This window comes from Coffea eugenioides, chromosome 8 (genome assembly GCF_003713205.1).
Source record: "Coffea eugenioides isolate CCC68of chromosome 8, Ceug_1.0, whole genome shotgun sequence".
Classification (NCBI taxonomy): domain Eukaryota; kingdom Viridiplantae; phylum Streptophyta; class Magnoliopsida; order Gentianales; family Rubiaceae; genus Coffea; species Coffea eugenioides.
In genome coordinates this window covers 23,692,364-23,705,717 of record NC_040042.1, presented here as the reverse complement: position 1 = coordinate 23,705,717, position 13,354 = coordinate 23,692,364, and positions in this window count along the sequence as shown.

The window sequence follows — 13,354 nt, the reverse complement described above, 5'->3', positions numbered from 1 at the left end:
TCTTGATTTATTAATTGCTCATCTCTTCTACTCACAAGCACTTGTGCTTTCTCATAAATTGCTCCATTGTGTGGTCTTTTAAAAAAAGAGGGTAAGTATTCAAAAAGGTGACTCATAACTTGGTCAGTTTTTGAAACTACCTAATTCACCCCCCTCTTAGGTTGTTTTCGATTCTTATAATTGGTATTAGACTTTGGTCTCCTAGAGATTAAGTTCAATCAACTTTGGAGTAAAAATGACAACCAACAATGCCATATTCTTTGAAGGGCAATCCGTCACTAGACCCCCAATATTCAATGGATCAAATTATGTGAGTTGGAAGGAAAGAATGATTATCTTCTTACAATCTATTGATATCGAGCTGTGATTTATTGTGAATGAAGGTTCTATGATATCTCGATAGTTGATGAAGTCACTTATAGACCAAGATCAAAAATTAAAAATGAATTGACTGGTGATGATAGAACCCATCCCACTTTGAATGCCAAGGCTATGAACGTGTTATACAATACTCTAGATTCAAATGAGTCTATTAGAGTCAAAAGCTGTAAATTTGTAAAAGAAATTTGGAATAAATTTAGAGAAATTCATGAAGGGAGTGAGAATATGAGAGAACAAAAGAAGTCGATTCTGGTCATTAAGTATAAATTTTTTAAGATGGAACCTCATGAAAACGTTGATAAGATGTATTGTAGATTTAATGATCTCATTAAGGATTTAGAAGCACTGGAAAAGGAATACTTTCTAGGTGAGAAAAACAGAAAAATTCTGAATGCCTTATCCAAGAATTGGAAGAGTAAGGTGACTGCCATTGAAGAAACTAAAAATCTAAATTCTATACTCATTGAATCTCTCATTAATTTTCTAACATCTTATGAGTTAAAACTCAAGTCCAAGGTGCAGGAGGAAGAAGATGCAAATGTGAGAAAGAGCATTGCTCTAAAGGCCTCGAAAGATGAAGATGACTCAGTTTCTTTGGATGGATACGATATGGAAGGTGATGACTGTGACATTGCACTCATCACAAGAAGTTTCAAAAGAATTCTTAACAAAAGAAGATTTAGAAAAGGAGGATCTAACAATCCATTCGCAAATCAGTTCAACAACTCAAGAAATAAAAGGAAGCAAGAGTTCAATAAGAAGCAAACTGACAAATGTTTCGAGTGCGGCCAACCTGGACACTATGCGAGTGAGTGTCCAATGAAGAAAAAGAAAGAAGGAAAAATTGAACGAAAACCAAAGTTCAACAACTTCCAGATCACCTGGAATGACTGCAACTCAAAAGGTGAAGTCGAAGAAGAAGAGGAATCTGCCCAAATGACTTTCATGGCCATTGGTGATGAAGAGGTAACTACTTGTAACTCTCAAACTGATAGTGATAATGAATCTGATGATGATGTTAATTCTTTTATGGAAAGAATGCATAATAACTTGAAAGAATCCTATGTTAGAAATAAGGAATTGAAACAAAAGATCAATTTTCTGATTCAAGACAATGAAATCTTTTTCGACAAAACAAGAATCTGAAAAATGAAAATGAAAACCTGAGAAGGATTGAAAATGATTTACATGCTGAACTCGATAGAAAAACCAACTTCTGTGATATGCTCAAAAATGAACAAGGGAATTTGAAAAGAAGAATGGATGATCTAATCAGTTGCTTCAACATAAGAAACAAAACTGCTTTCAGCTTTCAAAGAAATGATACAAAACCTCATTTTGGCATTCATGAGAAAAGATTGAATTCTAATGCAAATGAATTTACCATTTATAAGAGAAGGCAAATCAAATTTATTAAACCTGTCCATACGAGCAACTCACTGACTATGTGCAGCTTTTGTTGTCAAATTGGTCACATGAAAAGTAATTGTTATGTGAGAAAGAATATGAGAAATGGTATGAAATGCATGTGGATAGTTAGGCATAATGCTAACTCTCAAGAATCCAAAATGTAAAGGGTAACAAATATTATCTTGTGAAGTTTTATATAGGTAAACTTGGTGAATATTATCAAGAAATCAAAATGGTTCATAGATATTAGATACTCAAGACATATGACTGTTGATCCATCATAATTCATCAAGTTCAAACCAAAATCAAACGGAAAGGTAACCTTTGGAGATGATAACAAAGCCAAAACTGTTGGAATTGATGATGTTGGTAAGAATGGTCAGACCTTTGTTCACAATGTTCTTTTAGTTGACAATCTGAGCTATAACTTGTTAAGTGTTAGTCAATTGTGTGATAGAAATTTGCTTGTATTATTCAAGAAGCATGAATGTCTTATTTTTAATTCAAAGTTAAACACTATTTTCAAAGGAAAAAGAGTTAATGACATTTATGTAGTTATTCTGAAAAATGTGGATTCGTCTAGTGTTAAATGTTTTAAAGCTGCTAATGAAGACCCTTGGCTGTGGCATAAAAAGTTTTGCCATTTCAACATGGATTTGTTAAAAGAGATTTTCAAAAAGAAACTTGTTAGAGGTTTGCCAAAAATTAAATTTAAAAAAGACAGAATCTGTGATGCTTGTCAATTTGGAAAACAAGTCAAAGTTTCTTTTAAATCCAAGAAATGTGTTTTCACCACAAAATCTCTGGAACTTTTACATCTTGATTTATTTGTTCCTACACAAACGACTAGTTTAGGTGGCAAAAGATATTGCTTTGTTGTTGTTGATGATTATTCTAGATACACTTGGGTAATGTTTCTTACATACAAAAATGATGCCTTCAAAAACTTTGTTTCATTATTTGCAAAGGTTCAAAATCTGATTGGTTTGAAAATCATCAAGATCAGAAGTAACAATGGCACAAAATTTTGTTTTGTGACTTTCCAGAATTTTGTGACAACAATGGAATTACATAGGAATTTTTAATTGCAAGAGTTCCCCAACAGAATGAGGTTGTTGAAAGAAAGAATAGAACACTTCAAGAGACTGATAGAACCATGTTAAGTGAGTACAATTTGCCAAAATATTTTTGGGTTGAAATCATAAATACCGCTTGCTATACTATGAATAGAGTTCTTTTAAAACCAATTTTGAACAAAATCTCTTATGAGTTGATGTTTGATAAAAAGTCTATTGTTGGATATTTCAAAATTTTTGGTTGCAAATGCTTTATTTTAAACATCAAGGAATATCTTGGTAAGTTTGATAAAAAATCTGATGAAGAAATTTTCTTGGGGTATTGCGAGAATAAGAGAGGTTTTAGAGTTTATAATCGAAGGACTCTGGTGATAGAAAAAGCCATACACATTACTTTTGATGAATCTAATGGTGATATTTCCAAAAGTTATGGTGAGAATGATGATGCAGGTGTTCAAGAAGGACTAAAGAATCTCACAATCAATGACCAAGACACTGCTTCACCAGAAAATGATTCAAAAGATGATGATACTCAAGACAGTCCAGCACTGGAAGACAATGACAGAAATGTTAGTACACCTAACGATCTTTCAAGAGCCTGAAAATTTGTTCAAAACCATCTTAAGGAGCTCATCATTGGTGATCCATCAGAGAAGGTCAGAACTCGTTCCTCCTCTAAACAATTGATGGATAATTTTGCATTAGTCTCATATTTTGAATCTAAAAATGTTGTTGATGCCTTGAAAGATGATAACTGGATTTTAACTATGGAAGAGGAGTTAAATCAATTTGAAAGGAACAAGGTTTGGACATTAGTTGAAAGACCGCAAGATCATCCTATCATTGGCACAAAATGGGTTTTTAGAAACAAAATGAACGACAAAGGTGAGGTAGTAAGGAATAAGGCCAGACTTATTGCTAAGGGATATGCTCAAGAAGAAGGAATAGATTTGCACCCGTGGCTAGGCTTGAATCTATTAGAATGTTTTTGCCCTTTGCATGTTTCAAGAAATTTAAATTATTTCAAATGGATGTTAAAAGTGCTTTCTTAAATGGCTTTATTGATCAGGAAGTTTATGTTGATCAAGCTCCTGATTTTGAAAATGAGATTTATCCAAATCATATGTTTAAACTCTCAAAAGCTTTGTATGGATTAAAATAGCTCCATGGGTATGGTATGAACGTTTAAATGATTTTTTGATTGAAAATGGTTTTGAAAGAGACATTGTGGATACTACTCTTTTCACTAAACAAAATTCATGTGATCTTTTAATCGCGCAAATATATGTAGATGACATTATATGTGGTGCTACTAATAAGAGTTTGTGCAAGGATTTCTTCACAATTATGCAAAAAGAGTTTGAAATAAGTATGATGGGAGAGTTAAATTTCTTCCTTGGACTCCAAGTGGTTCAAACTCGAGAAGGAAAATTTATTAATCAATCCAAATATACCAAGGAGCTGTTCAAAAGATTTGGAATGAAAAACTCAAAGCAAGTTGGAACACCTATGTGCACATCTACCAAGTTTGACAAGGATGAAAAAGGTACAAATGTTGATGAAAAGAAATATAGAGGTATGATCGGTAGCTTGCTTTACTTAATTACCAGTAGACCTGATATCATGTTTGCTGTGTGCTTGTGTGATCGTTTTCAGTCCTATCCAAAGGAATCTCACTTGAATGCGATAAAAAGAATTCTTAGATACTTCAAAGGAACTTTGAATTTTGGCCTATGGTATCTTAAGTGTCATGATTTCCTTTATGTGGATTCTCAGATACTGATTTTGGTAGTTGTAGAATAGATAAAAAAGTACAACCGGTATATGTAAATTTCTTGGAAATTACTTAGTATCTTGGTTTAGTAAGAAGCAAAATGCCATTTTCTTGTCTACAACTGAAGCGGAATATGTTGTGGCCGGTGCTTGTTGTGCTCAATTATTGTGGATGAAGAACACATTGAATGATTTTGGATTGATGTATGACTGTGTGCTTATGTATTGTGATAACACCAGTGCCATAAATTTGACAAAAAATCTCATCCAACATTATAGGACAAAACACATAGACATAAAGCATCATTTCATTCTCGATCTTATCCATAAGGGTGAAATTTGTGTTCAATATGTCTGTTCAAAAGATCAAATTACTGATATTCTCACAAAAACCTTACCACTAGATCAATTTGTGTCTTTGAGAACAAAATTGGGCGTTTCAGAAAAAATACTCTAAAAAATTCTCTGATCACTCTTTATCGGACGTCCGACAGTGTTCTTGATCATTTTTCCAGAAAGTTCTGGTACGGACGGATGTGTCGAACGCTCTATTTCGTTCGGCCGTCCGACACTAAAAAATTGCATCCTATAAGGATGTCCTTTGCGTCATTCAGTTCATTCTTACCCTTTGTTTCGGACGCAACTCTTCATATTCTCTCACTTTCAAAATTCAAATTCATCTCTCTTCGGATCAAGTTCCAAGAAGTTACTCTGACCGACACCATTACATTTCTATTGTGCATTTATTGACCATCATAATTTCTCCCAACTGCCAATTGCACTATAAATCTCAATTCTCACCCGAAATCCTAGCCACTCAAATTCATTCTCTGTGGACGGTTCAAGCATCCATTGTAGTTCATACTGCACTTTCCATCTTTTGATACTTATCTACATTATACTCCACAACAAAAAATACACTGCATTGCAATCATGGTGAGGATTAGAGGAGGGTCTGTGAGTGCCGGACGCACCTTCAAGTTTAGAGATAAAGAGGATGAAGACGTTCAGGTTGTCGAACCTTCCACCAAATCACCCAAAAAGGGATCTGGAACTTGTGGTGAAAAAACGAAACAGTCCGCAAAGAAGAAGCAGACTGCTCGAACTAGAGAACCATCTGTTGAACAGATGGAGGAGCATTAAACTGAAGGGCATCCAGTCAGTGGCAGTGAAGAGGAACTGGAGCAGCCCACCAATGCAGATGCATCCGTCACAAAATCACTCAAGAAAGGAAAAAGGACAGCCAAAAGAAAGAGGATGGCTCAATCTAAGGAAAAGCAAACTGCTAATCCTTCTGGGGAACAGCAGGCTGTAGAGAAAACTGCTAAGGATCAGCAAACTGCTGAACCATGTACCAGGAAGTTACCAAGGACAAGGTCTGCTGTCCAGAATACTGTGCCAACTGTTCAACGCAGTGGAAAGAAAAAGCGTCCTGCCAATGAGCAACCTGAGAATCAAACTACAGAGGAACCTACCCCTTGCCCATGTTCATTGATGATGATGCCAGGGAGAAGTTCAAATGGGTCTCGCAAAAAGGTTTCATCACTCAGAGGACCATGATCCCTTACGAATTCTGTAAGCTTGACCTTGAATCCATCCTCAACCTTTTTGAATTCCAAAAATGGACCCATCTTCTGACTATTCCAAACACATTCTATCCTGACATGCTTCATCAGTTTTTTGCCAACCTTAGAAAGGGTAGATCACATACTGATCTAATATCACGTGTCAATTCTGTTAATATAGAGTTGAATCCTGAAATCGTCAACACTGTTTTGGAAATCAAAATTGAAGATGATTTTAAAGAAAAAATTACAAACTTCTTTTCATACAAAGAAATTCCCTCTGCATACCATTAGTTTCATGTTGCAAAATTAATGACCTATTTTCAAACTCATTTTAATAGATTGGATGATCTCAGTCCTCAAAATCTGATTATTTTTTCCATAATTTCGAATCTGTTGGTGCCTACTGATGGTCATAGGACTGATGCCAACAAAATGAAACTTTATCTATTCTACTGCTTTCTTGAAAAAATTAGAATTGATTTTGGTTTTGTCATGTGCAAATTTTTGCTCAAAATCAGCACCGATAGCCGTAGGAAACTTTCCTATGAAAAATTTCTGATTCCTATCTTTGCTCACTTTGAAATTCTCTTCATTGGAAAATCACCAAAAGAAAGTGCATCAACTATTTTTTCCAAGACTTATTTTGAAAGGAAAAATCTGAAATTTTTTGAGGGTCATTGGTGTTACAAAGAAACTGTTTCGGAGTCTAGGAGAAAGAATTTTCATGAAACTCCTGTCACCCCTAGAACTCCTCGAGATCAGTTCATGTATGTATCACCCTTCACTATCCATCCTAGAAAGTCAGCCACTAAGTTCTCTTCATCCAACTCTGAGGTCACTTCTTTGCTTAAGAATCTCAAACAACACATCCTACTCCTTGAAGATGGTCTGATGTTGACCATGTTATTCGAACAACAAGTCACCTTCATTGACAAAAGGAATTTGCTTGTGCCTCCCATTCCTCAAGAAAATGAAAATGCACACAGAAAGGAGCCGAGAACTGAGCCAACTACTGAAACTACTCCAGAATACCGTGCCTCCAGTTCTCAGCCACAGGACAAGGGAAAGGCTCCAACAACTGAAGAAGAAACTGATGATGATGATGATGATGATGATGATGATAAGGACACTAAAGAGGAAGAAGATCCTGCTCAGTTTCGCCTAGCAAGAAGAAGACCTGGATCCTCCAAAATCACCATTTAGGCACTTCTAGGCAAATGCACTTCATGATTAGGATGGTAGTTCATAATAGGCTTTTGACATCTTCTGCATTTTAAACATTTCGTGTGTTCTGTACTAAGGATTCTATTTCCCTTCCTCTACTGGTCTGTACAAACTATTTAGTTATTTTTTGTGGTTTGAATTAATATTATTTTTATGGATTATCCCTTTGTTCTGGATTATCCCTTTGTCATGGATTATCCATTCTGCCTAACTCTATTTGGCCTCTAATTTCTGATATTGACTGCTGTGTTTTGGTTTCTAGTTTTTTACTAATAATGGTTGATAATTGTTGATTGTATTGCTGATTGATTACTGGCCTCTGGTTGATCTAATGATGACAAAAAGAGGGAGAAATGGATACTGGTTTCTAATGAGGTAAAGTGTAATAAAGGAAAGTCACTCTAAGGGGGAGTATTCACATGTAAGAGGATATCATTCTGAGGGGGAGTATTCATTCCTCGATGCATTAAGTAAAGGGGAGTTGTGCCTAAATTATTTTTCTCCATCCATTGTTTTGTCATCATCAAAAATGGGGAGATTGTTTATCTCAATCCATAACTTTTGATGATTACAAAATAAATAGATATTACTAATGTTCTCTAAATAAAGTTTTTCAGAAATGGAGCAAAACAGGGTCAAAGATTAAGCACAAAGGATGCTGAAACTACTGTCGGACGCACAAGAAGACTGGATCAGACGTCCGACAATCTTTGCGGAACTTCGAACGCATGAAGAACTTCACCCTCGGACGTTCGAAGATATTGAGTCATTCCTTCTAAACTCACTGACCTCGATCGGACGTACATTATCAGATTACCAGACGTCCGACAAACGTTGCGACACTTCGGACGCAAAACTTTGGAAGCACCAGACGTTCGAAAAGAATTGAAAAAGAATTCTCAGTTTCACCCCCTATCCTCGGACGCATACATTGAAGGTACCGGACGCCCGAAATAATTCAAGAAAAACTCTTGAACTCACTGCCTACGATCGGAGGTAAGAAAGTGGTCTACCGGACGTCCGACACTACCAACGGCTAGTTGACTCTTCAGCTGCTTTCTGTCCGTTGGAAGCATTAATTGAGGAACTTTTTGGTCCCATATAAATAGGACAAAGCCAACCACTTTCAGGAAAACTTTGCACATTGAGACTACATCAGATTAAGAGTAATTTTTGTGGTAAAATACTCTTCAATGAGGATTTGTACTCTTAGTTGCGTAATTTTCGATAAGTTTTTCTAGTGTGATTCAATTACTTCAATAGTTTAGATTTGTGAGGGTTATTCAACTGATAGTAAAACTTCCTTACTTGACCAAGTGCGGCTTGGGGTAAGGAGGAAGTGATCCTTCCATCTTACACAAGAGATTGGTTATAAGTTGATCAACTTGAAGAAACTTGCTCTATATAGTGATATTCAAACTCTAGAGGAGTTTGATATTTGATTTGGTACTCTATCTCTTTTACTTACTATCTTGATTTATTAATTGCTCATCTCTTCTACTCACAAGCACTTGTGCTTTCTCATCAATTGCTCCATTGTGTGGTCTTTTAGAAAAAGAGAGCAAGTATTCAAAAAGGTGACTCATAGCTTGGCCAGTTTTTGAAACTACCTAATTCACCCCCCTCTTAGGTTGTCTTCGATCCTTACGAATTATTTGTCTAGGGGTTCGACCTATCCGATCGCGAGACATCACCTCCCTCCAGATGTGGATAGCTAGCAATTCGATGCTCAGTACTCCTGCAATAGAAGCATATATGTGCCTTTCGCCAACACTCATCTTCTGAGTGATTTGGTTTCCCACATTATCCATAAGTTATATGAGAAGCCAATGCTTGGCCTCCTTGTGAGGCGTCCACTTGTCCTCCTCTCCCACTTGGAGCTCCTCTCGGAGAAATTTCCCTTGGTGTCCCCGAAAATTTAACACCACTGGCCCCTTGTCCCACTCTAGGGGACGACATATTGCGATCACCTTACCCTTGCTCTTGACCTCTACTAAGCGCACCCCTTTTTCTTATTTGAAAAGCCTTTACCTATGCCCTCACATTCTCAACCCTCTGAACTTTCTCAAGAACTTCCGTAAATGTTTTAATTTGATCTGCCATCAATATCTCTTGGATTTTCACATTCAACCCCTATATAAACCACCTCACTCTTCTTTGCTTCGTAACTACCAGTTCAGTAGTAAATTTAGACGATTTCGTGAACTGAGTTTCATACTTAGACATATTTAAGATTCCTTGATGCAGCCTGGTAAAATCGTCCTCCCTTTTCTCTTGGATTAAGGGTGAGAGATATTTCTCATTAAACTCCAGTACAAAGTTTAACCAAGTCCACGCCGTCTGTTCTCTCTCCCACTTAGCCCTAATCACATTTCGCCATATTCGTGTCGATCCTTCAAATTGAAATACAGTAAAAGTCACCTGCCTTTCCTCCGTATAGTTTAGAACTACAAAAATATTAATCATCTATTCTAACCAATTCTTGACTACCTCCGGATCAGGCCCTCCAAAGAATTTAGAAGGAAAAAAATTTTGAAAACGCTCTAAGGCCTTGTCTTCTCCTATCTCAGAGCCCCTAGGTTGGTTAACAGGGGTTTGACCCTGTTGCTTTACCAACCATGCTAGGAGATCAGTCATTTGTTGTATGGCCATCGCTACTTAATCCCCTATTTCGGCCCTTGGTTCACGTTGTTGTTCGACCGCCGTTTCTCTTTCATCTCTCGATTCCTGTGGTTGTCTAATCCCATGTCCTCGACTTCGTCTATCCTCCATATCTTTTTTAAAGTAGATTACATATAAATAAGTAAAAATAAAACAGCTATAGAGTTAAGCAAGAGACATTTCCAACTCATGAAGTCAAACTAATGAAACACACTTCAAATGAAACACACTATATATATACCACAACAAATTTAAATATCAGGTCACAAAATACTGTACATGTTAATCTAATGAAGTCAAGTACACATAGCAAAATCAGAGTGCACGAAAAAAAGCAAGTGCTATACACATCAACTTTGACACGTCAATAACAAAAGCAAAACAAGAAAAGTGACGTGTCAACCCAACTACCCTATAACACATCCTAACTGCCTTGGACACAACCACAAAACCTAAATCTCTTACTTAGTTCATCACCGAACCAGTCGATTCCACCTCCCGTTCAGGTTCAGCTTGAACTTCTTTAGGTTCTTCCTCAGGCTCAAGATTAGACTCATTAGGGACTGAATTCCCTTGATTTTCCTTGGCTGTGTCCTGTTTTCCTCCCTCGATAAAGAGTGATTCACACTCAACTCTAATATTCCCGATTCGGTCTCTCACGTCTCTCACAACCCGAATGAAACGGTCATTAACCTCATACACTTGTTCTCGAAAGGATTAGTTCTCTCTTGTTCCTCGAGAATGGAGACCTCAAGCTGATGAATTCTAGCGCCTTGCTCTCTTAACATTGCCCTCAGGTTCTCAATCTTAGTATGGGCCCTATGATTAGCATTAGCCAATCTTCTCCTCTTGTTCGCTATGGCGAGGATCACCCTATCGGGATACGAGTAAGTCCGCCAGCAATCACAATGCCTAACCCTACGCCCCGGAACCCATCCAAAAATAGTCCCTCCTGAACGTTCTTGGTAGCTAAGAACTCATCGAGATCACTCGGAACTCTCATTTCCACTAACTCCTTCCATTACCTACATTACAACCAAGCACCAAGACAATAAAAAACTAGGGCAAACGAAACAAGATTCATCACCTAACATTTTAGGATTTCACAGTTAAACACTCATACATAAACCGTCACAAAACAAGACCCTTATTCGATCTTGCCAAACTAATTCAAACCTAGACTCTGATACTACCTGTGATGACCCCACTACTCCCTAGGGCATACCTCTGGATTTAGTGGACCGTCTTCTTAGCTCTCGCCAAGACTCACTCACAACGCTTAGTAACACAAATCATAACTTCAATAGCAAAAGGAGTAGCAACATTCAAACTTAACATATATACTTTCGATTACTGCGAATATCCATATAGACTCAAAATGAACAAAAGAATAAGTTCAAGTTGAGATACTAACTCTAGAAGAACACTAGTACTACTACAAAAGTTAAGGGGTCTAGACAAAATCTCTACCTTCTCTCAGTCACATGCCCTTGCTCTCGCCCCCGTAAGGAAAACAAATTAATGGGGTGAGTTAAAGTTCAATGAGGTTCCAAAAAAAAAGTAAACAAAGTGGCAATCTCAAAGTAAATAAGAAATAATAACTAGGCAAATCAATAACAGGTAAGCAAGGAAAAAGTAGCACTTTCAAGTAGAAGAATACAAGTTCTCTCACATTGGCCATTTGTCTCGTAATCGTTGACACTCCGTCCACTTTGGAATGCAATATCAAGATTCAGTAGAACACCACTTCACGCCAGTCTCCGTCCACCAATCATCCCCCTTTACCGGACCCGCACGCCAAACAAATAACAAGTGAGTTAATACTCGAGTATACCAGAGTCAATAATAAGATATAGGACCCAAGGTTCATCGGTCACTTCGACCAAGCCCTTGCGAGCTCGATTTGACCAACTAGCCAATGGATTTGGGATTCCAAACACGTCATATAGCCGGTGAAAAACATGCCCAACCGATGTTCAAGTCAAGCACACGTATATCATTTCACATGTAAAAATAAGGGAAATAAGGGAAATTATAAGACAATTATAAAATAAACTCTTGTCGAGTCCTCACAGAAGATACTTTCGAGAGATGTACGATGAATTTGTGCTTTTCAAGACAAGCACTTCTTGGGATATACGAAACATCTTTGTGATTAGAGTAAACTATCACATTAGAAGGAAGTTCATCTTGTTTTTGTCAAAATCATGATATGTGATAGAGTTTATAGAATTTGACTAAAGTAATGTATGATACTTTATTCTGGTGTATTGTGAAACTTTAATTCTGTTATAATATTTAATTTTAGTATATTTGAGCAGGATAAATATTGTACCATCAAAAGATTGATTTCTGGCCTTTAATAGTGACTTTTTTGCAATCCAATTTTATGTTGCAATAATATTATAGATATTATTGGCGGTGCATTTTTTGTGCCGCAAGTAGAGTGACGACACTCAAACTAGCGTTATTTTTTTGTGATGCAAATACATGCGGTACATCAAAAAATTGCTTCACTTTTTTTTGTAATGGCTACTTTTGTGAAAAAATTGCATTATGTCACTTTTGTGTTGCAAAAAAGTTTTTACGATGCTTTTCTGACTTTTTCCGACACAATTCTGGCGTCATGAAAAGGCAGTTTTCTTTTAGTGCGATTCGCCAATGTGATTGCGGTAGATGATTTCATAGAGGGAATAGGATTAGGGGCAGAGCCATCTTTATTTCAATTACACCCCTCAATTTTTTGACAACTATAATATGGCATATAAAAAATTTTAGTTTTTCAACATTATCTCATTTTTGCCTTCCTGAATTTTAAAAATCTACCATTTAAACCCACAATTGGCCCCAAAAATTGTTAAAATTATTTATAGTTTCCTCCATCATTTCTATAATAGAACCTTGAATAAAACATATTTTACTAAGCTATTATTATATTACTTGTACTAAATTTTGTTTTCTTAATATGTCCAACCACAAAATCGCACGTGAACCAGATATTCTTGTGAAATTTTGACTATGTACCTAATATGTGAATCTTATATATGTAGAAATGTATATCTTATGACCTCATGCATACATTTGAATATTTTGCGTTTTTTTTCTATTACATGCATGATAACTAGTAACATCATAAATCATAAATTGTATCAATTTCTTATTTTATAATTTTTATAATATTGCATAAACTAGTGCATGTCCATTAAAGTTGTAACAAGTACGTAGTTATCACAAAAATCCATAAACCATGCGTTGTAAGTT